This window comes from Lepidochelys kempii, chromosome 8 (assembly GCF_965140265.1).
Source record: "Lepidochelys kempii isolate rLepKem1 chromosome 8, rLepKem1.hap2, whole genome shotgun sequence".
Lineage (NCBI taxonomy): Eukaryota > Metazoa > Chordata > Testudines > Cheloniidae > Lepidochelys > Lepidochelys kempii.
This window is the reverse complement of record NC_133263.1, coordinates 20,141,376-20,164,930: the sequence shown is the minus strand read 5'-3', so window position 1 is coordinate 20,164,930 and position 23,555 is coordinate 20,141,376. Positions and strand designations below refer to the sequence as shown.

The following is a 23,555-nucleotide window of genomic DNA, read 5'->3' as shown; positions in this document are numbered from 1 at the left end:
TGCAAAGAAGTAACACAAAGATAATCCCTGTCCCAGAGAGCTCATTGTCATAGTTCAAGGCAACTGCACCTGTGTTCCCCCTCTGTGAGCCCTTGTGGGCACCACTCTAGCTGTTCTCTTGGACAGAGACCTGTGTGTCTCTCTCTCCTGACTGAGGTTTTTCCAGGCTGCACATTTCCCTGCCTACCCTGTGGTATTCCCAGCAAGTCAGACTGCCTAAACAGGCCAGTGTCTGCACTTTGCTTTCTCTTCAAAGGCTTGTGAACAGCATATTTGCCAGCAGTTATGAGTTACCACATTGCTTTTTATAAGCAAGTGCAGTTATTCTTAAGGTGAAAGCATTACAGAGAAAACATAAAAATTATAAAAGAACCTGCATGCATGCTAGAAGCTTATCCATCTGTCTGATGGGGCCTCAATAGGACAAAGTCCTTCCAACCCTTCCCGGGAAGGATTGGGACGCCCCTCACACAGAAGGTCCTCTCTTTTTGCTGGATCAGAAAGAAAGTCCTGAGTCAATTTAAACTCAGGCTATTTATCCAATATTTATCTTTGGCTGTTGGTGCCTGGGGAATCCTAATTGACCTAGTATATGTGAGCTTCTCCACGTGGTGGTACTTTTCTGGATGTGTTACAACCTGACTGAATTTGCCTAACTAGCCTCCAATGTTCTTAGTGCTTGGAGGTGCTATGGTCACCCTCCCCCAAGGAATTGCATAAAATCCCTAGCCCACAATGATACACATGGTTTAGATACAATAAATGCTGCATCTTGGCAGGGGCTTAGACTAGATCACCCTTGTGGTCCCTTCTAACCCTCTGATTCTATGATCCTATAAACTTAATACAGTGTATTCTCCCAAAGACTTTGCCGTAAATGGCTATATCTGTGTCACTCATAATATAGGATTGTGACAATATACAACTGGTGAATAAGCAGGCAAACGGGGGCATAGGAGACTAGGCTAACAGTAAAGACAGGTACAGGGGCATACATTTTTACTCACAATGATCTCATTAATTGAAACCGATCATCAGTCTGACCTTGCACAAATAAACTGATGATTGTCTGAGTCCATCAGCAACAGATAATACACACCTACAGGATAGAAGATGCAGCTCACCCTGTTTATTGTAAAAAGCATTTGTGAATTTTTCCATGTATTATTTGTCAAGCCCCACACAATCCCCTTGTGGGATGGATTCTTCTGTAATCAGAACACTCTTCTCCAGCAGGCTGTTTCATCTTAGGAACCATCCGGAAGTGAAATATCCTTTCCCAGATCTCCTCCCTACCTTCCTAACAAACCAGCCCCTCAATGCTTGGTTCTCAAAAAATCTCATTATGTGGACCCTCCAGGATGGACTTTGCTGAACTGTGGCAGTCTGTGGGTCACTATACTGCTCTCCAGTGTAGTTGTACTTTTACCATCATATATTTGGTTGATTGCTCAACATCTCTGCTCAGTTAAGAGGAATTTCCCTCTAGGTATCCTCCTGCCCCAATTTCTTCCAGTAAGTAGGTTCCCTGTGCCTCACAAATCTGCCAGTGAAAACTCCCAAAATGGGAAACTTCAAGTTCTTTTAATTTCATGATTTCACACATCTTATTCATGTATTTGGAAATGGATTCATGTAAAGAGCAATGAGCCTGCTCCTGCTGCCATAGGAATCAACGGCAAAACTCCCATTGATCTGATTAGCAGATTTAGACTCCAGTAATAGTTGTCTCTCTCTGGCTATTCAGTGGGGTTTCCACCTTAAAAAGATTGTTCACATGCTCTGCTCTGGCCATGTTTACATTAAATGAGCATCCCTCCAGCCTACCAACTTATTCACTCATTAGGTTTTTTGCTTAGAACCATTCAGCCTTGCTGTTTTGATTTTGTAATAGGCCAAACTCCAAGTACTAGCAGCATAAACAAGATTGCATGGCTAATGATTTGTGAGCTTGGCCTGAATGCAATTTACTGCAGAAATTCCAGTCTATGAGACTTTGTAACCTGCTAATAAAGCACTTTTGGCAGAGTCTGTACAAACAGAAAGAATTTCACAGCCTCCCATTCTGGGTTTCTCTCACTGTCCAAACTTACAGTGATGCTGCTTTTCAATGTAGCTTAAACATCAAGTAACTCTGTTATAATTGGGCCATGTTGTCTCTTTCTCTTTTATTTTAAAATTGATTTATTGTTCAGTTAAATTTCATAAGGTAGCCAGAATCCACAGGTGCCTTATAAATAAAATGTGAACATTTCTACCAAGTATCAATAGCAATTAGTAGTTGTAATATTGTGTCAATCTACGTAGGCACTGCGGAACTTGTGAGCCAGATATATGCCTGTGCTGATGCAGGGTGAGAAAAGACATCTTTCCTCTCCTCTATTCAACAGCTGTGGGGGCTGATTTGGCCACCCATACAAACTAGAGCAGTCCTAAATTGCACCTCTGTTGCAGTAGCCTCTATGAAGCCACTGTATAGTGCAGAATCAGTGGGTTGCAGATCCACCTTGGGCACACAACACCCTCCTTTGGTTCACCCTGAAATGCCCTGTGCAACCTGAGCTGCTGCTGCAAAGCTGGCAAAGAGCTGGTGCATGTGGTTTTGTGCCTGGTGCAGTGGTCCTTTATGCTGGTGGGGACATCCCCTAGGTGGATTTATATCCCTCTCCCCCCCCCCCCACCTTACTTACATCCAGCTGAGTTGGTGGAAACAGGCCATAGACAATGATGAACTGGACCCAGTGTAGATCATTTGCAATGAGCAAGCAGGGGATAGAGCACAAACCTAGAAGTCAGGAGACCTGGGTTTTATTAGTGACTCTGCTACTCAATATTTGACCTTGGGCATGTCAGTGTGTCCTCATCTGTCAAATGGAGATATATTTTCACCTGCTTTTTGAAGAGCTCTGAGATCCTAATAATTTTAAGCTGCTAGAGATTCCCTACCAACCTCATGGGCCACTGCTACTGTGGCACCTTAAAGTTTCTCTTTCCCCCCCTCACCTGCCTTACCTTCATTTCCAGCCCAGCTCACACAGGAGCGAGGGGAATGAGTGGATGGGTAACCAAATGCACAAAAAGTGAGCTTCTCTGATTCATTTATTTGTGCACCCCAAATTGCTGAAATTCTGAAGCTCAATATTGATTCATGGAGTTTTTTAGATTTGGAGGCCAGTCTAATGGTGTTAAAGAGAGAAAGTTTATCTGTGTCATTCATATATACAGTCCACTCCGAGGTTTTAGTTGTGATGATGAGGAAATGTCTGGTTATCCATGTCTTTGTGTCAGACTCAGAAACCTCTTCCAAACAGGGCATTAGCTGACACAGGCAGACTGCTAGCTGGACAAACACTGTCCTGTGTGTCACGTTCTAGTAAATACCTGCATTTGATTCCAAAGGGCTCCATTGATTAAAACTGGCTCTCACCACAGGCCAAGAGAACAATCACCACAATGGGACAGTGAGCCATTAAACATTACTATACAAAAGTACTGTTGGGTCCTTTAGTTTTGTTGTTCTTATTGTTCAAATCTGGAAAACTACCCATCAATCAGTCCATAAGCTCTGCAGGCAAGATACACTGAGCACTGGATCAAACACTGCCACTGAATTCATTAATACTTGCTATTGAAAAAGAATTAAAACCAACAGGGACTGTGTAGTATTTGATCTCTGCTTCCCTCTGTAGCATTTATTTCTCGTCTGTTTCAAATGCACTGAAATGGGCATATGAGATAGGAGGAAGAGCCTAGGACTCTTTGATAGGACAATTCCTACAGCGCTCATATTTCTAGGGTCCCAGACACAATGGATGGGCTTGCATGGAACCTAACCTGTCTGGATGTTTGGTCCATTGGGTTTATTTATAGTCAGACCATGGCAAATGTTTTTGGCACAAACATAAATCCATAGCAGTTAAGACTGTTGTGGTTTGTAAAATTCAGAGTAAAACCAGAGTGGAAATAAACCCAAGTATTGTTAGAGCTTTTATTTGGTTTGATTTGGGTTGTGCCATACATGCAGTGTACTATATATATCCTAACTAGTTTTCTGCAAAGGTATATGTATGTATCTGAGGAACAGGTACGTTTAAGAATGCTCAGGTTAGCTTTGTGGTAGTGTGAGTTGTCTTGGGAGTCAGATAGATGGCCCTGGAGCAGGCTGATGTTTGGACCCTTCACCTGCAATTGGCAGCAGGTGGGATGTCTGCTGGGTCCACACAGACCCATACTAGAGTCTATGGGGCTCTATGCAGGTGCAACAGCCTGCCCATTCACTGTCAGTTGCAGGGTCAGAGCCTTGGATTACAGTCCCTGTTGCTGGGTGAAAGTTCTGAGAATAAAGGAGGCTGAATTGTTGTGTTGTTCTTTTCTAGTCATACTAAGACCTTCTTAGAAACCTTAGCAGTGACATGTGGGAGGGTTTCTACACTCAAAAGAGTAGAAGGCATTTACATGACACCTCTGACATTCCAAATGGCTGTGTTATGAAACTGACCTGAGGAAACCAAAACGGATCTGGAGAGGGTGGGAAGACACTGTCAGAAGAGCTGATGCTGATTTTTTTTATCCCAAGCAGGCTTGGACTTACAGCTGTTCCACCTCTAATATTTGAGTATCTTTTGTTGTGTAATGGCTGTGTGGTTAAATTTGGAGATGGGACAGAACTGGGCCTTGGATATTGACCTCTCCCAATTTGGGAACAAGAGGGCATATTTAAGGTTGAAATCCTGGGATCTGAGTCTTCCCTCACATTTTCAGTTCTGGGCCAGATCCCAAATCAGAAGGGGCCTATTTCCTGGATCTGGTTCAAACATGGCTGAGATCTTGCAAGAAAAGAAATTTTAGTGAGAGTTTGGAACAAAATATTGGAAGTCTCACAAGACCGGCTATACCATCATCTTGTGAGACTACTTCAAGAACAGCTTTTTAGATTTTGACACCAACAAATCTGAACCTGAATCACAGCCCAGATTTGGTTTCAAAGTGAACTCCAAACCCCATCCTATAATTAATCTGGACCTGAATCCCACCTCTCCAGCCAACATCTATTTAAAATATACTGGAAGAAATAGAAGAGACAGAGAGAAACAGAAAGACATAACATTTTAACTTCCAGTGAAGAGAATTGTGTTCATGTGATCTTATATGCGTTCTTCTGCTTGCAAAGATGAACTCAAAGTCCATGGGGTGGAATTTAAACCATGGTTGCTGAGCTAACCGTAGGCACACGGCGTTACTATGGAAAATTCCTGATTAAAGTCTACAAAGAATTTCTGATGCAGAGGCTGTTTATTAATAGGTACCTCAGCCTCGCATCTGACATTGACAATTCTGCCCTTTAAACACATCATTTTGCAAGCAGCATGATAAAATGCTGCACTTTTTTTGTGCCGAGGGAGAGATTGTCCCCTCCCTTCCCTCATGCCTCTCTCAGCTGTAACCCCTACAGTTTGCTTTGCTAAGCACAGGAACAAAAACTGCAACCATGAAATTATTTTAACTAGACCATTAAAAATATTGCAGAAGTGATGCAGAAAAAAAATCCTCGCTTTAAACTAACTAAACAGCACTATGTGTCCTTCGTGTAGTTTCTAGGGTTTTTCTGGTTCACTCAGTTTCAATAGATACATAAGGACTGGAGCCAGGGCTCCTGAATGACTAGCTCAGAACAAAAGCAGGTCTCCTGAGTCTTCCTGAGCAGCCAGCAAATTGAGGGAAAGTTATTTTGGGTTAATCAATGTACTTCAGTTACAATCACATTTAGCCTCTAACAGAGAAGGCTGCAAACAAGGAATTACTGTTCTCGGCTCAAAGATGGATAGGACAGGGAAGTGTCACTGGCCAGACTATGCTCTCCTCAGTGCTTTTTTAAAATATGTCCTGAATTCAGTTCTGCAATTTCAAGTATCCTCTTCATTTTCATTTTTCTCCTGCTTTATTTATTTATTTGTACTGGGAGTCTGGGAAATTATTGGCAGTTGGTTGAAAGTCCCTATGGGGGAGAATTCTAGCAGTGTCCTAGCTGGGACTGCCATATGGAGCCAGAGTAATTATGATCAGTATTCAGTTTTCTGATAGTAAAACTTTGGATTATGCGGGAGAGGTCTCTAAACGCTTGTAGTTTAAATCACTTGGGGAAGGCACTATCATGAGCAGAACCTCCTGAGGGACAGGCATAATGGTAGTTTGGTACTTTGGGCCAGATTTTCAGAAGAACTGGTCATCATGTTGACTGATCAGCTCTTTTGAAAATCTGCCTCCAGAGGAGGACGCTGAGCACTGGAAGATCTGGCCCTGAGATCTGGTCCATGTACTAAGTTTAAAGGGGTCCTACTGCCTGCTGTTTCTGCCCCCATCACAAGATGTCTATGCAAATGCTATATAGCCCTGGAAACCCCAGCCTGTCATATTGGTTCCTCAACTGCTGCGTCTACAGTAGTGTCTTATCTGCTTCAACTCCTCCTTGCCATGCAAATATGTGCTATTCTACCACAAAACATGCCAGATAGTGTAAATCCAGGCATATGGATATGCCTCCATCCCCATGCAAATCTGCATCTCCACCCTTTTAGACTCCTAACCATCCTTCTTTCTAGTGAAGATCCAGCCTCTTTAAACTTCCAGTCAACTTCTTGGTCCTGATGGGGGACAAACAGCCTGTTTCCACTCCTTCTTTCAAAGCCCAATCCTTCATGATCCTGAGAACTCTCAACTCCTGCTGAACTCATGGAGCTGCTTGGGCTCTGTGGAGCATGATGAATGGTTTCTTTAGCTGAGCTGCTGCAATTAAAAATGGGATGTGTATGTTTTAAGTGCTTTGCTGGATCAAAGCCAAAGAGCTCAGCACCTTGCAGGTTCAAGCCCAAGGAGAATAAGGCCCCTCACCGCTGGTCTTGTGACTTACAATCTGCTGAAGGTGAGTGAAAACACATGCACACCCCCCTATCGTTAAAATGTTGCTATAGTTATTTTGTTGTCTCTGGTTCTCTAAAGATGGATAGGAACTTCTGTAGGCGGAGCCTTCTGTTTCAGAGATTTATAATCCATCTGTTCTGGGATTGTATGTGCGCTTTCTCTAGTTCAGTTCCTTCTGTTAATTGTGTGTCGAGTAGCTGTTCAAAAATGTCTTTATCTGGATTTGCTTATGCAGTACTTGTAGAATTCTTGGGTGGACGCCATCACTCAGAATCTCTTTACTTTCTCAAGCGTGGCTTTCTCTGCTTATTGCATTCTGCAAGGGTTGCTTCAGCTCCTCTAATTCTGCACTTAGAAGAGAATTAATTTTGTTATCTGTTCTCCCCCTTTCCTCCTCTTGCCTCAGCTTCTCCTTAAGTAGCTTCCTTTCAGTTTCTTTGGTAACAGTCCATTCAGCTTTACCATTTTTAGAGAAGAACTTGAAGCAAATTCCAGACCTTGAGCCTGCGCTAGTTTGCTTTGGGTCTGACGTTTAAGTCTTCAAGTTTTGCTTTCTTGAGCCCGCATCAAAATGAGAAACAGAGATGAGTCTTGAACCTTTGATAGACTTGCTCAACTAATTACAAGTGGATTTTGAAGGCTAGTCCATATACATTTGAAACATAGAATGTCTTTGTGCATGGATGGAATGGCTTCCATGTTGCTGAGTTTGTCTGGTTTGTGGTGTCATGTTGCATGTGAAAGATTTTCTGGACTCAGAGAAACTCAGTCCTTCAACATCCAAATTTCCACAACATCTAGCTTTAGAAGCACCTATAAGGAAGCAGGGAAGAACACAGGCAAACCTGTCAGGTCGAAAAATTCAACTTGGCTTTTCCCTCTGATGTCATTGGTGTTACTCTGCCAACACTGAAAGACTTGACCCATTAAAGTAATGTCAAGCCCTAAACATACAAAGCATTTCACAGGGTTGTTAGCTATGTGACTCCTTATAACCAATGGGAATACTCTATGCAATTACTTGAAAGTCTAGGAGATTAAAGTCTAATTTCAACTGAGATGAGACATAATACGCACTTCTGAGAACTGATGCTCTGTCTTTAACTCCCCTTCCCCTCTCCTTCTATGAAAGTATAGTGCATGGTGGTTAGAGAAAGGAACTGGAAGTGCCAGAAATCCTTGGTTCTATTCCCTGCTCTGCCATCGACTCACTGTATGACTTTGGGGTTAGTCTCTTTACCTCTCCATGCCAAAATTTCCCCATCAGTAAAATGAGGATAATAATACTTAACACAGAGGGATGTTGTGAGATCCCCAAACTAGGGGACACAGAGGAACATCTTGGGAGGTCGTGTCTGAGGCCCGGGCCAGCTCCCACAGGTGGCGGGGTGGGAGTGCCACCCAGCTCTGCTTCTGGCCCCAGCGCTGGCTGCCAGACCCGTGCCTGGCGACCCCGCTGGTGGCCCCACACCCAGGGCTCCATTCCCATCCCTGGCTGCCGGCCCTGCGCCCAGGGCTCCACTCTTGGCCCCACCCCAGCTGTAGTCCAGGCTGTGGTCCTCTTACCCCTGTCTGCGTCCCCTGCCCCGAGCCGCAGCCCCGCTTCCAGCCCTGGCAGGACTCAGGGGAATGCAGACAGAGGTAAGGGGGGCATGACTCTCAAAAGTTTGGGGACCACTGCAATACAGAGTGAGCGGCAGATGATGTCCTAGGTGTGATCCTGGATTTTCTAGCTTTTAGATCATGCATCTCTCTCCCCCTTAATGTTATCTTAACACAGTTGTTTATGATTCTTAATACAATGGGCATTTTATTTTATTCCGATAAATAGCTCTAATTAGATTAAGCTGCTTCAGATTAAGCCAGTCAGATTTCTCAACTGAAATTGACACTTTCATTCTTATTGTGTCTTCATTATCGGATTAAATCTTGATCAAGAGGAATCATTTCCTGAGGCAGTTTTATAACAGGCACAAAACAAAGCTCTGTGTACTGTTCCCTGCCACTCTCACGTGGGAGGCATTGCATATTATAGCGAGATACTGAGATGTTTAGTACAGTCATCTGCAAACTTGCTAGCCAGTGGTCAACAACAGCTCCCTGTGACTGAAAGCTGTTGCCATCAAAATGTATTTTTAGACTTGTATATTCTGAACACCTCACAAACATGCATGAATCTCGCTGTTCCACCCACAATTTTCTCACTTTTTGCGGAAGAAAGGCTCAGGGGTGACTATGTAGAGAGACTGAACTCTCCCCACAGACCTCAAGATGGTCCCTTCAGGTCAGAATTAAAGTATGTTCTCTACTGCCAACCCCCAAACCTTTAAAAGTAAAAAATGAGGCCTCCCAAAATCACGACGTTGGCCTAAAAGTCGTGAGATTTAAAAAAAAAAAAAAAAAGGTTTGGGGTTCTTTTTGTTTGCCTTCTGATTTTAAAGCTTTAGGGTGCACGTAGGTCATGCTTTCAGGGTATTCCTGGTAATCATGCGTAAGGCTACGATTGTGTCACGAAGGTCATGGAAATCACGGAATCACTTCCATTGACCTCAGTGACATTTTCTGCCCCAGGGCTGGAGCTCCCAGTCAGTCCCACCCCTGCAGCTCCCAGCCCCCGCTCTGGTGGGGGGACCTCGCCCTCAACTGCCCAGTTGCGGCAAGCGGCAGGAGGCTGAGACTCTCAGTTAATTAGAAGCATCCAGGAGCTGGGGCTTCAAGAGGAGAACCAGATATCACAAATTGTTGATGCTGCAGGTTGGTGGGGCATGTAGGTGAACATGCACTTCTGCGGGGCTGTCTCCTCCTGAGAGTCCCTACTAGATTTTCAAAGGCATAAATGGGAGTTAGGTGCCCAAATTGTGCTGCTACCTCCCTTCTGCACCTTTGAAAATCTCTCCGTAAAACAGCTCATATTACTAACTGCAGCTGGGTTATAATCCCATTTCAGATAGTCCTGCTTGGCATTGGTGCCCATGACAGCCAACGTTCAAAACCAGCATTGTAGGTTGGCAGTTGGCCAGAAGCACAACTTTCTCCCACCTCTGCTGAGGAAAGGGAAAAGCAGCTCGGTATTTAAAGTCCCCATGCCCCTCCTTCCACATCACTTCATGTCTAGACACTCACCTGGGTCCTCCCCTCTCCCATATATTTGAGAGAGGGGTACTAGAGCCCCAAACTGCTCATTTGGGGCCTATTCCTTGGATAGCACTAGGAGAACCATATTTCACTGCTCAGTCAAACATCTATGGGCTTTATCAGGGTTCAGTGTGACACACAACACTCACCACTGAGTGCAGGATTGGGGCCTAAAACAACATTCAGTGGCCTAGATACTGATATAACCATCCTCAGCACATCATAGGCTTGCTGCCGAGTGCTAAAAACACCCCTTCCCCAGCCCCCTTTTAAGGGCTGTAATGGAGAGGAAACAAATAGGTGGGCCGTGGACTTTCTCTGAATTACGTATTTTGAGAACAAAAGGTGCAGGAGGCTTTCCTGCTCCATGCCATATGTGTGGCAGGCAGAATATGTTGAACTTCTTATTGGGACTGTGCGGGAGGAGGAGAAGGTGACAGCTCAGTCTCTAATGGACTGGTTTACCCAGTTTTTTATTGTTTTGGATACACTCAGGGATGCTGCAGTGACTCAGACTAAATTGCTGCTTTGTCTGAGAGACACGTTTTCTCTGGGTAATGAGTCGATCTTAGCTCTGATTAGATTTCACTGCAATAATAATAACCAATGAGTGTTGGCAGCAATGGGGGTGGTGGGGAGGGTTAGTTCAACATAAAACATGGAGAAGAACTTGCACGACAAAGGGATAGTAGAAGAAAATGAATTAATCACCACTCCAGCTGATCATACAAAGTTGCGTTGTTCTTCCTTCAGTCAGACAATTCCTTCAGTCTCAGGCAGACTGGCCTCCAGCAGCTCTGGGGATCAGAGGAAAGTACAAGTGATTTATACAGCCACATTTGCCCTGCCTCCCTACTCCAGCTGTGCCAGGCAAGGCTCCAGTACAGCTGGGGGTCTAAGCCATAGTGTGAAACTCGCCCAAGTGCGGAGGACTGGTGCAAGGCCCCCTGCGTTAGTTAAACCCTGCATAGGGGCTGTTTGAGATGTCCGCCTACTGAACACACATCAGTACAAAAGACCTCACTGAGGCTGGACCAGCACCAGGCCAGGATCTTTGGATCTGTGCTTAAGCTAGTATCTTGTACAACCAGCACAATATGACTGTCACCGCTATTTAAGCCCATATGGAATAGCAGGTACAGCAGAGGCTGTCAACATCCCACAGCATGGCCCTGGTTTGAGAAATTGGTGAGGTGGATTTCACCCTCTGCTCTCCAACATATAAAAGCCCAAGTTAATTTCAACCTCACTTCTATATTCATTTTACATGTTATGATTCACTAAGGTACAAGAGAAAACTCTGTCTCAGGCAAGCGTGACGTAAGAGTACAGATGGGCAAATAATACGAGTGACATTTTCGGCTGCCATAAATTCAAATGGAAATCCCTATTCGATGCAGCCATCTTCAGTGCCCTTCTGTGATCAGTCCCATACGATTGTGTTGTGCTAGCACAGATGCTGGCAGAAAGTGAACATTAAGGTCACACAATTAAGGACTTGTGGAAAAGTCATCTTTAGTATGCTTTCCACAGGCATTCACACTAGAAAATCTTTAGTATGCTTTCCACAGGCATTCACACTAGAAAACTGTTGCTCATAATTTTACTCAGCGAATCACAGAACAGAAGCAATAGCATATGAGTGATGTGGACAATCGCAACTTGAATACTGAATATCAGAAAACAAGCCACAATGTAAAGAAAATGCACATTGTCACTATTTTGAATAATAAATATATCTGATTAAAATGTCATCTATCCACAGGCGTTCTTCAAACAGAGCTTGATCCTTGTTCACCCAGCATGCCGGTGGGGGCTCCCTACCTCACAAGTTACATTCTCTCTGGGGCTGTGAAAGTGAGTGGTCTATCTCCAGCCCAATGCCAAGATGAAGTCTGTTTCAGGCCCATGCTTCAGGGCACAATTTACTGTTCAAACACACCATTTCAGGAGTAACACCAAAACAAAGCAATTCCTCTGACGGACCAGGCCTGCAGGTTCTTCCTTTGCCTCTCTGTCCCTGGAAAGAGCATCCTTCCTTTAAATCCCCTGCTGAATCATGTGACTGGCAGGGAGTCTTTAACCCTTACCTGTCACAGGCTGCTTGTCCCTTTCCTGTGCACATAGGGAATGGGTGGGCAAGCATAGGGAACAGGTGGAGTCTTGACTTTATATCCCCAGTGCACTGACTAGCTCATTTTAGCAGGCACAGAGGCGGAGGTAAACTGCTAGTCTGACCCTGTCTCCAAGCCACAGTTCAACCTTCTGCTCCCTCGCCAGCACAGCCACATGCTGCCTCCTACTCAGGGCACACTGTATTCTTACAGTCTGGCCCCCAAAGAAGTGAACTTTGTCTAATAAATGATTTGTTACAAATGATTTGCTCAGCTCCACAAAGGAGCCTGATGTGACATAGTAACTCCTCGCCCCAGCAAATATCTAGGAAAAGAACCCAATGTCACTTCTCCTTGTTCCCATAAACTATCTGGTGAGTGTGCATAACTACCTCCTTTCTAAGCCTTAAACAAACATTTGGTCAAGGAGGCCTGGCCTCCTTGTTTTGCTTACAGCGAATGCCCATGAGAGGAGCCAAGTGCCAGCTCTCCAACTCTCTGTCAATATAATACTTTCCACATCAGCCTCACCAGCTCCTGACAGGTCAGCACGCAGCATGAGTCACACAATGTGCAATGCCAGTTGGTGCTATCATTTAATGTTTTAAACAATGTTTAGTCTCTTAAGCTTTCTGTAGCATTGTGCATCTCAGTCTTGAAACAGATACAGGGATCAATTTTCTGGCTCATTTCTTGGTTTGTTGCTTCAGTCACACCACCTCTCTCTTTGCAACCCTCCACTGGCTCCCTGTTAGCCATAGCATCAAACATAAACTACTGGTCTTCACTTTTAAGGCCCTTCATGGCCTATCCCTCCCTACCTTTCATCTCTTATATGCTACTAAGATGCTGAATCCCATCTTTGCTTTGCCATAGATTCCAGTCTTCATCACCAGTTTGTTAAATTTTCAAACAAGCACCTTGATGCTCCTCTCTCATGCCGCCCCTTATGTATAAGAGGAACCCACTGTAGACATTTGCAAAACCACCTCATTGTCCTCCTTCAAAGCCTTCCTTAAAATTCTCCTCTACCAAAAAGCCTGCAAAATACTCAACAATGGTTAGGCAGCTGATGTGCTATCAGGATAACCAGGATTGTCTCACTGTGTCCTTGTGCTCCTCCTGTCTGTTTGTATCCCCTGTTATCTCATATCTTATACTTAGATTGTAAAACCTTTGAGGCACCGTCTTTTTGTTGTAGGTATGTAAAGTTCCTAGCACAACAGGGCCCTCCTCCATTGTTGAGGCCCTTAGGCAACTACCGCAATATAAATATTAAGTAAGGATCTGATCAAAACTCTCACTGAAATCAGTAGAAGTCCAACCAAGTGTTTCTTTCTCTTTCTTTTTATGGTCACACATAAAAGATCTCAAAAGCCAGTTTGTTACTATTGCCATCTTGCTTTTACCCATGTGAGTTCTGTCATGGTTTCACAGATAGAGGTTAATGCTGGCCATATGGAAGCTGGAATGCCAAGCTCTTACATGGTTTTGGTTTCTACTAATTTCTATAGATTGTGATTTCTAGTAGTTTGTTTGGTTTCTTGTCGTTCTTTAGATTGTAACCTAGTCATTTCAGACATTCTCAGGACTAGTCATTTAAGATACCAAACCTTGAAATTGTTACTGGTCCCTCTGCTAAGAAGGAAGTTCTTCTTCTGGCACTTGTCTAAGACTGACAAGTGCCAATCTAGTAAGTTCCAGAAAAAAAAAGATACAACCAAAAGCTAAACTAGTGTTAAGCTAGCAGGGACCACTCCTCCATATCTGAGAGAGCTATCCTCGTTAGTCTGGAAGCAAATCAGTGCTTTCCCTAAAGGGAGAACATTGTTGTGACTTCATGTAATTGTTTTTGAGCCACTCCTCTTTAATTTGGCTGAGCTGCAGCCATGGGAACTCCACCACGCCTTCGCTCTAAGGGTATGTTTTAACTGTCAGCTCAAAAGGTCTGGGAGGAAGAGGGGTGTTTTTGTACATTCCCTCTCCTTGTCTTCGTTACCCACATAACCTGAGTGTTTCTCCTTGGCAGCTACTAATCTCGTACCCGTTCTTTGTAAGTGATCTTAGTGTGAGAGCCCAGAGCAGTGTGTTTTGTATTTATCAGACTGCAGAGTAACAGATCTGGAAATTAATCAACCTTTCATTTTTTCCACTGCCTCAGGAAAGCTGCAAACTTTAAACAGTTTTTCTGAACTTATATTTCAAATTCTAGAGGGTATTTTCATGTGTCGCTGAGGGTTTTGGTTTAGTTGGTGGGTAGTTTCATATCATAGCATTACCAGCTATTGCTATTATAGCAAAGTGTCAATCGCATTTTCCATTGTGAATGCCCCCATTTTTTTGCTGGGGTTCATTTGTGAGACAGTCAGGAAGCATTATCTTCTGTCCTACAGAAAATCTCGTTAAGGCTGATATTTTCAGTACTGCTTAGGAAATCTAGATGTACAATTCCCATTGAAATTAATGTAGTAATAAGGGAGTATTTAAAGGGAGTAGAGCATCTAAATTCTTTAGGCAGCTTTGAAAAGTCTCACTTTTTTGTAGTAAAGGAATAATAATCTTTTGGGTGGCTTCAGAAGCCCAATTTTAAGTCTAGAATTCTGTTGACTCTTGACCCTTGGTATAGTTTGGTGCCTTCAAAAAACAGAGTAGAGATAGGCCTGAGTAGCAAAATTTGGTTCCAGTTCTGGGTTTCAAACCCTTCCCTCCTTCAAAATTCAGGAGTGGTCACATCTGGAGTTTTGGTTTAGCCCATAACACAGATGGGGCCAATAAAAAAATTGGCTTCAGATTTAGGTTTGGATTATGATTTTTGAAGTTTGAGGGTGGTAGACCTGGAGTGTTGGTGTGAGCCCATCTCGAAAATAAACTAAGCCGAGGAGCTGTCAAACTGAAAAGCAAATGCTGTAGGTATGGGAGGGAAAGGTGAGGATACTTCATACTTATGATACTTCATCATACTTCTAACTGTGCAGGGCTCTTCTCAGGATCTGTCAGTGGCCCTTTAACTATATAAAGGAAGATCTTCTTTCCCCATCCAGCCAGGAGATGAGTGGACCAAGAAGAGCTGGGCAATTTTTTCAATAAATATTTTACTGGCCAAAAAATACAGTTTTGGGTCATCCAATATGGGTCAAATTTGGCAAATGTTTTCAGGCGAATAAAAATGGGGACAGGAGAATTTTGAAAATTTCATTTTGAAATGATTGTTTCTAAATTTAGCTAGATTTATCTTTTTTTAAAAAAATGTTAAAAAGCATCCAGAAATGAAACACAATGTTTCATTTTGTTCAATCCTAAACTAAACATTTTTTGGGGTTTTTTTTGGTTAGCCTCTGAATTGAAAAAGTCAATAATTTGCCCTGCTCTAGTGCCAGGCCTCTGCCAGCCTATGGAGTAAGAGTGTAGAAAAGGATTCTTTTGGGCAAGCAGGCAAGGCATAGAAACTCAAAAGGCAGGGGATGCTGCAGGTAAGGACAGAGGTGCACAAGCATAAAATGTGAATAAGGCCAAGGACGGGAATAGCAGAGGGTGCCACTATGCATGACAGAGAGCCACAAGTACTCCTGTTCTTTTTGTGGATACAGACTAACACGGCTGCTACTCTGAAACCAGAGATATTCTGGCAGAGCTGCATGGAGCCTTAGAACTGGAAAAGCAGGTTGAGTTGGGTGGGAGTTTCAGGACTGGAATGGTAGAAGGTGCTACAGCTCAGGATTGAGGTACATCAGCTAAACTGTGTTGGGGAGGAGTTCATAGAGCCTGCCTGTGCAGTGCCTACGATGATTTGCAAAAGTACAATCCATTCCTCACCGCTCTGAGCACTAAATTTCATTGCTCAATCATCACATCCCAACCCTTTGTGTGCCACCCACCTTTTATGTCTTGCCTTTTACATTGTAAGCTCTGTTATAATTTAACATCTATATTGCATTAGTACCTAAATGCCACAGTTTGTGTTTGATGCAATGGAAGGGAGCCAATGAAGGAACTTAAAGACTCAGTGCCATAGTCAGAACAAGACAAGGAGATGATCTTAGCAGCAGCATTTTGAATGGATATGAAAGGGGTGAGGTTGCAGGCACGAAAGCCAGAGAGGAGGAGATTGCTTAGTCAAGGCATGAGATGATCAGAGCTTGCATAAGAGTTTTAGCAGTGTCGGCAGAGAGGAAAAATTGAAGCTTGGAGATGTTGTGCAAGAATATATGGCAAGAATTAGACACAGCTTGGATGTCTGGGTCAAAGGAAAGGGCTGAGTCAAAGATGAAGCCAAGATTATGGGCTTGAGCAATGGAGAGGGTGTTAGTGTCCTCTGAAAGAGAAAGGCGGAAAAGCAGCGGGTTCGGGACGAAAGGTCATTAACTTGGTTTTGGCCATCCTGAATTTCAGTGTAAAGTTGGCCAGGAACTGTCATTTGTTATATGTGTGTACAGTTCTTAGCACATTGGAGCCCCCACCTGTTTGAAGCTAGGTGCTACTGTTGATAAGGGTAAGGACCACAGTGTGAACCCTCCAAAACTTGGAGGCAGGGGAGTATTTAAAATGAAATCCAGAACTGAACCACCTCTCCTTACAGTTACACAAAACCTCCCCAGTGCTTTTTTTCCCATGCTCAAGCCATCTGTTTTTCCCCATTTCACCAGAAAAAAAGCTTACCCTAGCAAAGCATTACAGTACATGTCACTTAAGTTTTGTTTACACTGCAAGTACAAGGAGTATACATGACTTGAGTTAGCTCACCTACATAAAATAGCAGTGAAGACACAGTAACTCAACTTTTAATTCAGGTTAGCAGCTCGAGTTCAACCCCAGGTACCCCTATGGGCTTGAACCCAAGCTGTTAACCCAAGCTAAAAGCAGAGTCTCCACTGCTATTTTAGCCCAAGTTAGCTCTCACAGGTTAGCTAACCTGAGTTAAGAACACATCTCTTTTTGCAGTGTAGACGTTCCTACACAAATGGGGTGGCTAGGTGGCAAGGTAAGCAGCTATTTAACATCCCCAGATTTTACTCTTCTCCGGGCCTGATGTGTGAGAAAGGTTACTCAATCCATCAGAGTTTTGCAATATTTTCACCCAAACCAACAAAAACAACAACAATGGGTGCCATCCCATTGTGGAGTAGGAGCCCTGGCAATTGAACAGCATGTAACCATGTTGGAAATCATTAAAGAACAAGGTTGCATGTGAGTGGTTTTAAATGATAAACCAGTCAGGTCAGTCTCAACCTAAAAGGGATCCAGGCACACATTGTACTGGGAAGAGAGAAATCTGAGCCAGCTGTCTGAGCATTCCGTACGTCATAATCGCCCCAAGATGACTTGTGAGACTGGGGACGGTTTGACGAGACCGAGGGGCATGGAAACAGCAAAGAGGAAAAGCAATCCAGTAAAATCAAAACAAATTTGGAGGTTGCTAAACCTCTTCGTTTGCACAGCTATGCCAGGTGCATCAAAGACAAAGCTCTGCTGAGAAGAGAGGGAGTTGCTCTTTGTTGAACAGCCAGTTGATTTTCCCCCCCTGAAATTTCCACAAAAAAATGACAGAACTTTTATTTCAACATGCCCTTTTTATTTGGCCAGCTTTTGACTAGCTCCTGATCGGTCATGTCTCAAGACTTCAATTCAAATTCTTCCTCTGCATATATCAAGTGAATGTTAATTAGTAGGGTCAGCATAGTTGTCCATCTATGCACATCACAAACTCACCACATACACATGGTTCAGTTGATAGTCTCCGCTCAGGAAAGACCCAGGTCTGAAATATCAGGATCTCCAGGGATATGTTGCAGGTCAGGGCTGACATGCATTGATAGAATGCTATTGAGTGTGCGGGCACAGGATAGGAATAGCAATGAAAGTGCCAGTCTAGAGAAATAGCTCTTATTTCTTATGTACATATACACCTGAGCACTTCAATCTTTAATGCAGTCATCCTCCCAACACCTTGTGAGGTAGGGCAGTTATTCCCTACTTTACAGTTATCCCCTACTATTACCTCCACTTTACAGATCAGGAACTGAGGGTGACTTGCCCAAGGTCACACAGGGAGTCTGTGGCAGAGTAAGGAATTGAACCTGAATCTCCCAAGTCCCACATAGCACCCTAGCCACTAAACCATGCATGTTGTGGGCCAGGATTAAAACAATAATGCAGCTCTTATATAGCACTTTTCATTCATAGATTTCAAAGTGCTTTACAAAGGAGGTCAGTGTCATTTTACCGATGAGGTAACTGAGGCATGAGAAGTGACATGACTTGCCCAAAGCCATCCAGCAGGCCAGCGGCAGAGCTGGGAATAGAACCCAGATCTCGTGGTTCACTGCTGTATCCACTAGGCAACACTTCCCCCTGTTTTGTTTTAACAGTGTGATGTACAGGAAGACATGGGGGCACGACTGTTGAAGCAATTGGTACTTTGCGTCAAGGCACAAGATCATCTTGTCCAGGTATTTATAGAGCACCCATTGACAGAGCTGTGAGTGTGGAAAAGCATACATAACACTAGGTCCTGTTAGCTTTAGCCAGTGCAAAAAGCCCTTGCTTTTAGGAACATTAAATGAACTACAACGTAAATAAATGAAAATGAAGAGTTCTCTCTTGCTATTGTGTTGCAGGCATCGTTTGTTAGATGCTGCTGTACTGTGGAGTCCTTATCTCTCCCTCCAGATAAACTAAATCAGGACTCCCGAGGCTGACTCTCCTAGAGTGTTCTCATCTGCCAGAGATTTAGCTGCCCTTTTCTTGTATGTTTTGCTAGAGAGTGATTTTTTAAAAAAATCTTACTTTAACCCCCAGCACACCAGCATACATTCATGGCTTACACCCTTCGGACATAAAGGTCTGAGGAGGGATGCTCCAAGGTCTTTTGTTCATGTTGATGAACTTTACTTTCCATAGGCAGTGACAGGATCTCTGTTAAACACAGCTGCTTCAGCCATGCTAAAAAAGTGGTGCCTTGTGTAGGGTAGAACCTGGAACAGCTCACAGACAGATCTGTGACTCCCACCTCTTCCCATGCCATTACAGTAATTAGACTTAGCTCCCCCATCACTCTTGCTTTCAGTATTCTTTTAATGGGGCTTAATGAGCATTCAGCTGTTGAAACATGAATCAAATGTACAAATTACACTTGAAGTCACTGCGGAAAATCAGTTGACTGTGATTTTGAGCCCCAGTGACTTTTCTCACTCTGCAGGGGTATTTGGTCCAGAGACATGGAAAAGGCAGGTCCCAGGTGGATAAATGAGGCTTGGATTTTAAGTTCAGCTGGAGGAAAATTTGGTGAGACATCATTGCTTTTTTAGCTTGAAGACATTATCTACTCATCCTGCTGATTTATTCTGTGAAGGGGGCTGAAATCTACTTTTAATTAAAACCTATGGGTCAGAGCATAAATGTAGGACACATATTAACTTCTTTGCACAGTGGATCTCACTGATGCTAATGGGACATTTCCACAAAAAGCAAGGGTCAAATATGGCCTTTCTATGATAACTCAGCTTTTAGATATTATCATTGTTATTTAAGTACCTGACTGTCACATTCAGCATCACTCAGTAGGAAAATACACTCCACTTTTAGGACCATCATTATTTCTGCCCTTTATTTCTCACCTTCCTTTCAATGCTTCTCTTCTACTTCCCTGTCTTTGTGTCCTGCTGCCTTGCTACCCTCTGCTTTTTCTCTCCGCAGTCCCTCCAGCCCTGCCACATGGACTTCCCTCTCATCTCTTCCATAATTTATCTGCTGAAATGGTCAACATTGAAATAATTTATATCAAGGTAAAAACTACAGTGCCTCGTCTCCAACTAGGATTTTACATTGAGTTAGCTTCCTCAATATAAAAGCACACTTTTTTTGCAGTGAAGAAAAAACCTTAATTCTGTTCCTCCCTCCAACAGGGTTCTTCTTGAGTAAATCAGTTAATTGCTTTGTGCCTCAGTTTGCCTACCTGTAAAATGGGGATAGTGCCCAAATTCTACTGTTTTATTAGAAGAATAGAGAGAAAATATGTGAGACCAAATAAATGTTGAATGACAATAAATTATCTAAATTGTTGAACAGATATTTTAAAGTTTATATTTATAATATATATCTACTTTTTTTGATTGGTGACCAAGGACTATACAAAACAAAGTGACACCCAGCTATATGACCTGTTGGTATATGTCCAAACTGCTGAAGAAAAAGAATGTGTATATATCATGTGCGTATATATATACAGAAATGTCTAAATATGAATACTCATATACAAATACGTACACTGTGGATTTGGGTAATCTATTCAAATGTTAGGGATGTTAAATAGTAGCAAAAATCCTGTATTCATTTTTGAATTTTCCAAAAACATATTTAGCTGTTCCATCCACCAGAAAATATCTGTCTCGGGAACTGGAAATTAACAAAATCCAATTCCTTTCCAGAGTGATTTTGATCCAGCTGCACCCAGTTATGAAAGTTAAAACAAAAAAATCACAACAAAGCAGCCATCACTTTAGGATGACTTTAGAAAGCCGTTCTGAAACCTCCTAGCAACAACAGCCTAATTATCTCTGCAGGTTAGTGTTCCTTATTCTAAGCTGCAATAAAGCACCCTGTTACCAGCCCTAAATGTTACCCACTTGTGAATTACAGCAGTATCTGCTACGCAGCAGGGGCTGACAGTTAACATACATTTTGCACAGAAAGTAGAGTTTGTTTTCAAGATCTACAGAACCTTGAATCTATTTCAGCACCCAAACTATGATGATAGTCAGTACTGTATGTAAACCTGTGGATGTTTCAGGAATCAAGATCACTACTGGAATTACCTGGGCCTTGGTCATTTAGGAAGGAACAGCCTGGTGGATCTCTCCTGGCCCTATATGCCCTGTATTCCAGTCATGTGTACAGGTTTTAATTTCCTGAAGAATCATTTATGTTCTGCAGAAGACGGGGAAGGATGGTCTGGTGGTTAGGGTGCTAGCTTGGACTTAGGAAACCTGTCTTCATTTCATTGCTCTGTCACAGACTTCTTGTGTGACTGTGGGACAAGTCACTTGGTCTCTCTGTGCCTCAATTCCCCGTCTGTAAAATGGGAACAATAGTACTTCCTTATCTTACAAGGCTGTTGTGGGATTAAAGATTGTGAAGCATGCAGATACTACATAGAAAGAAGGCCATGCACATATCATGGATAGAGAGGAAGGCATTTTGTTCCTCAGGCCTTTTATTAATAAATCATGAGTTCTCTAAACTAAGGGTTGAAGTAGGCTGGCTCATGACAGTGTGGAATGTTGCTACTCTTCCTTTGTATTTGCAGGGAGCCTGAGACAGCATATCTGAGAAAGGAGTGAATTGCTTCAATCCATGCAATTAGTGTTAACTCTGAATAGTAATGAAGACATTTTCAATATTTTCAGCATGATCAAGCTTCCCTGTAAATTGTCACATCCTACAACTAAATTGTTAAACATCAAAGGCTACAGACAATTTTCTGTGTAGGTGACGAATTAACTATATTCTGACACTGGATAACTGGGAAAAATGGTTTGAGTACAAAAGTCAACAGAGTCTGCTGTGTGTAATTTAACCTGGAACCACAATACAGCATACAAAGGAAATTGTATGGTTTAATGGATATGAATCTTTCACCTCCATTAACGATGAGCCCGAGCTGCAAAGTTCACATCCAGATCTAGAACTTCTATAGAGTTTGGGGTTATCCAGATCCAGGAGTTTGATTGCACCAGTTATACAGTGAGGGGCTATGTCAGAGGGTTGTGGTTTTTTTGGAGGGAGAAGTGGGAAGCAAATTCTTCTTGAAGTTACAGTGGTATAAATCAGAAGTAATTCACTAGAACCAGCTAAGTTACACCAGTGTAAAACTGGCATAAATGAGAAGAGAATTGAGCCTGGATCTGAAAGTCATGGTGAGCATCTCATGACTTCTTGGAGGTCTGTGTCTAGTTCCTAGCAGGTTTACACTGAATTCACATTTCTCAATTATTTAAATTATTATTATGTTGGTTTTTATTAATTTGTCTTCCACTGGTAAGTAGAGCCCCAGCCACAATTGAGGCCCCATTATGCAAGGCATTGTACAAACACATAGTAAGATTTAGTCCCTGCCGTGCAGAGCTCACGGGCTAAATATGGCAGGAGTGGGTGAGAAGGGAAGGCAGAAGGGGATTAGTTAAAAGAAAAGGAAGGGAGGAGGTCAGGGGGACAGGGAGGAAAGCAGTGCTGGATTAAAGAATTTTGGGGCCTGTTGCTATGGAATTTGGGGGGGCCCTCCACCTTCCTTAAACTAGACAGAGCATGTGGGGGGCAGATATTCTGACTAGGCACCAAACCTGAGTGCTGCTGTGACTCCAAGCACCAAGTCACAACGTCACCCACTCAAATTTGGCCTGGCCCTTCCCCTATTATGATGGAGGGGCGACTGGGACAAACCTGAATGAGTGGAGCTGCAACCTGGTGCTTGCCCTCCCCCACCATAACCATATTTCTGTGTATTGTTGATTTGAGTTGTGTGTTTTGGTTTTTTTTCTGGTGGTTGGGGCCCTATGTAAGTGAATTTAGTGCACATTGGTTAATCCGGGCCTGGAGAAAAACATGGAGAGGTGTGTAGAAGGAGGCTGAAGTGAGGTGCCTGTGAAGGAAGAGGAGCAAAACCCCACATCCCTGAGATCTCATAGCTGGAGACATAACCATTCCAGGGGAATTAGGATTCTTTCACTCTATTTCAGTTTGGTGAAACAGCTTCCATTTGCTCATGTGGTGCTCCTAGAATTTCAGAGTTAAACCAAAAATTATCCTTCCTCTATCTCCCTCTTTATTTCATAGAATCACAGGACTGGCAGTGACCTCGAGAGGTCATCTAGTCAAGTCCCCTGCACTCATGGCCAGATTAAGTATTATCTAGACCACCCTGACGGGTGTTTGTCCAACCTGCTCTTAAAAATCTCCAAAGATGAAGGTTCCACAACCTCTCTGAGCAATTTATTCCAGTGCTTAACCACCCTGACAGGAAGTTTTTCCTAATGTCCAACCTAAACTGCCCTTGCTGCAATTTAAACCCATTGCTTCTTGTCCTATCCTCAGAGGTTAAGAACAACAATTTTTTCCTCTCCTCCTTGCAGCAATCTTTTATGTACTTGAAACAAAAACTCCTTGTAACAACCTTTTATGTATTTGCTTTGCATCACTGAGATTCTCCGTTACTCTGAGAGTTGAAGTGCCCACTTGCATAAATTAGAGAAGGGGTCTCAAACTCAAATGACCACGAGGGCCACATGAGGACTGGTACATTGGCCCGAGGGCCACACCACTGACTCCCCCACCCCCGCTACCCCGGCCACACCCCCACTCCACCCCTTCTGTAAGGCCCCACCCCTGCCCCGCCTC

The 23,555-nt window shown here is 43.3% G+C and overlaps 1 protein-coding gene and 1 long non-coding RNA gene across 3 annotated transcripts in view; one reads left to right on the top strand and one right to left on the bottom strand.

Moving 5' to 3' along the window:
* CPEB4 (cytoplasmic polyadenylation element binding protein 4) overlaps positions 1-23,555 on the top strand; it is a 185,787-nt gene that overhangs the window by 86,127 nt on the left and 76,105 nt on the right. The gene's annotated exons all lie outside the window — the stretch shown is intronic.
* Positions 1,110-12,544, bottom strand: LOC140915682 (uncharacterized). Of its 2 annotated transcripts, none has more exons than XR_012160245.1 (3): positions 12,144-12,544; positions 10,765-10,850; positions 1,110-7,731 (listed from the first exon to the last, which is right to left on the bottom strand). It is a non-coding gene; the product is annotated as an uncharacterized lncRNA (long non-coding RNA). The 2 variants fall into 2 exon arrangements; XR_012160244.1 differs by lacking the exon at positions 12,144-12,544 and adding an exon at positions 11,996-12,137.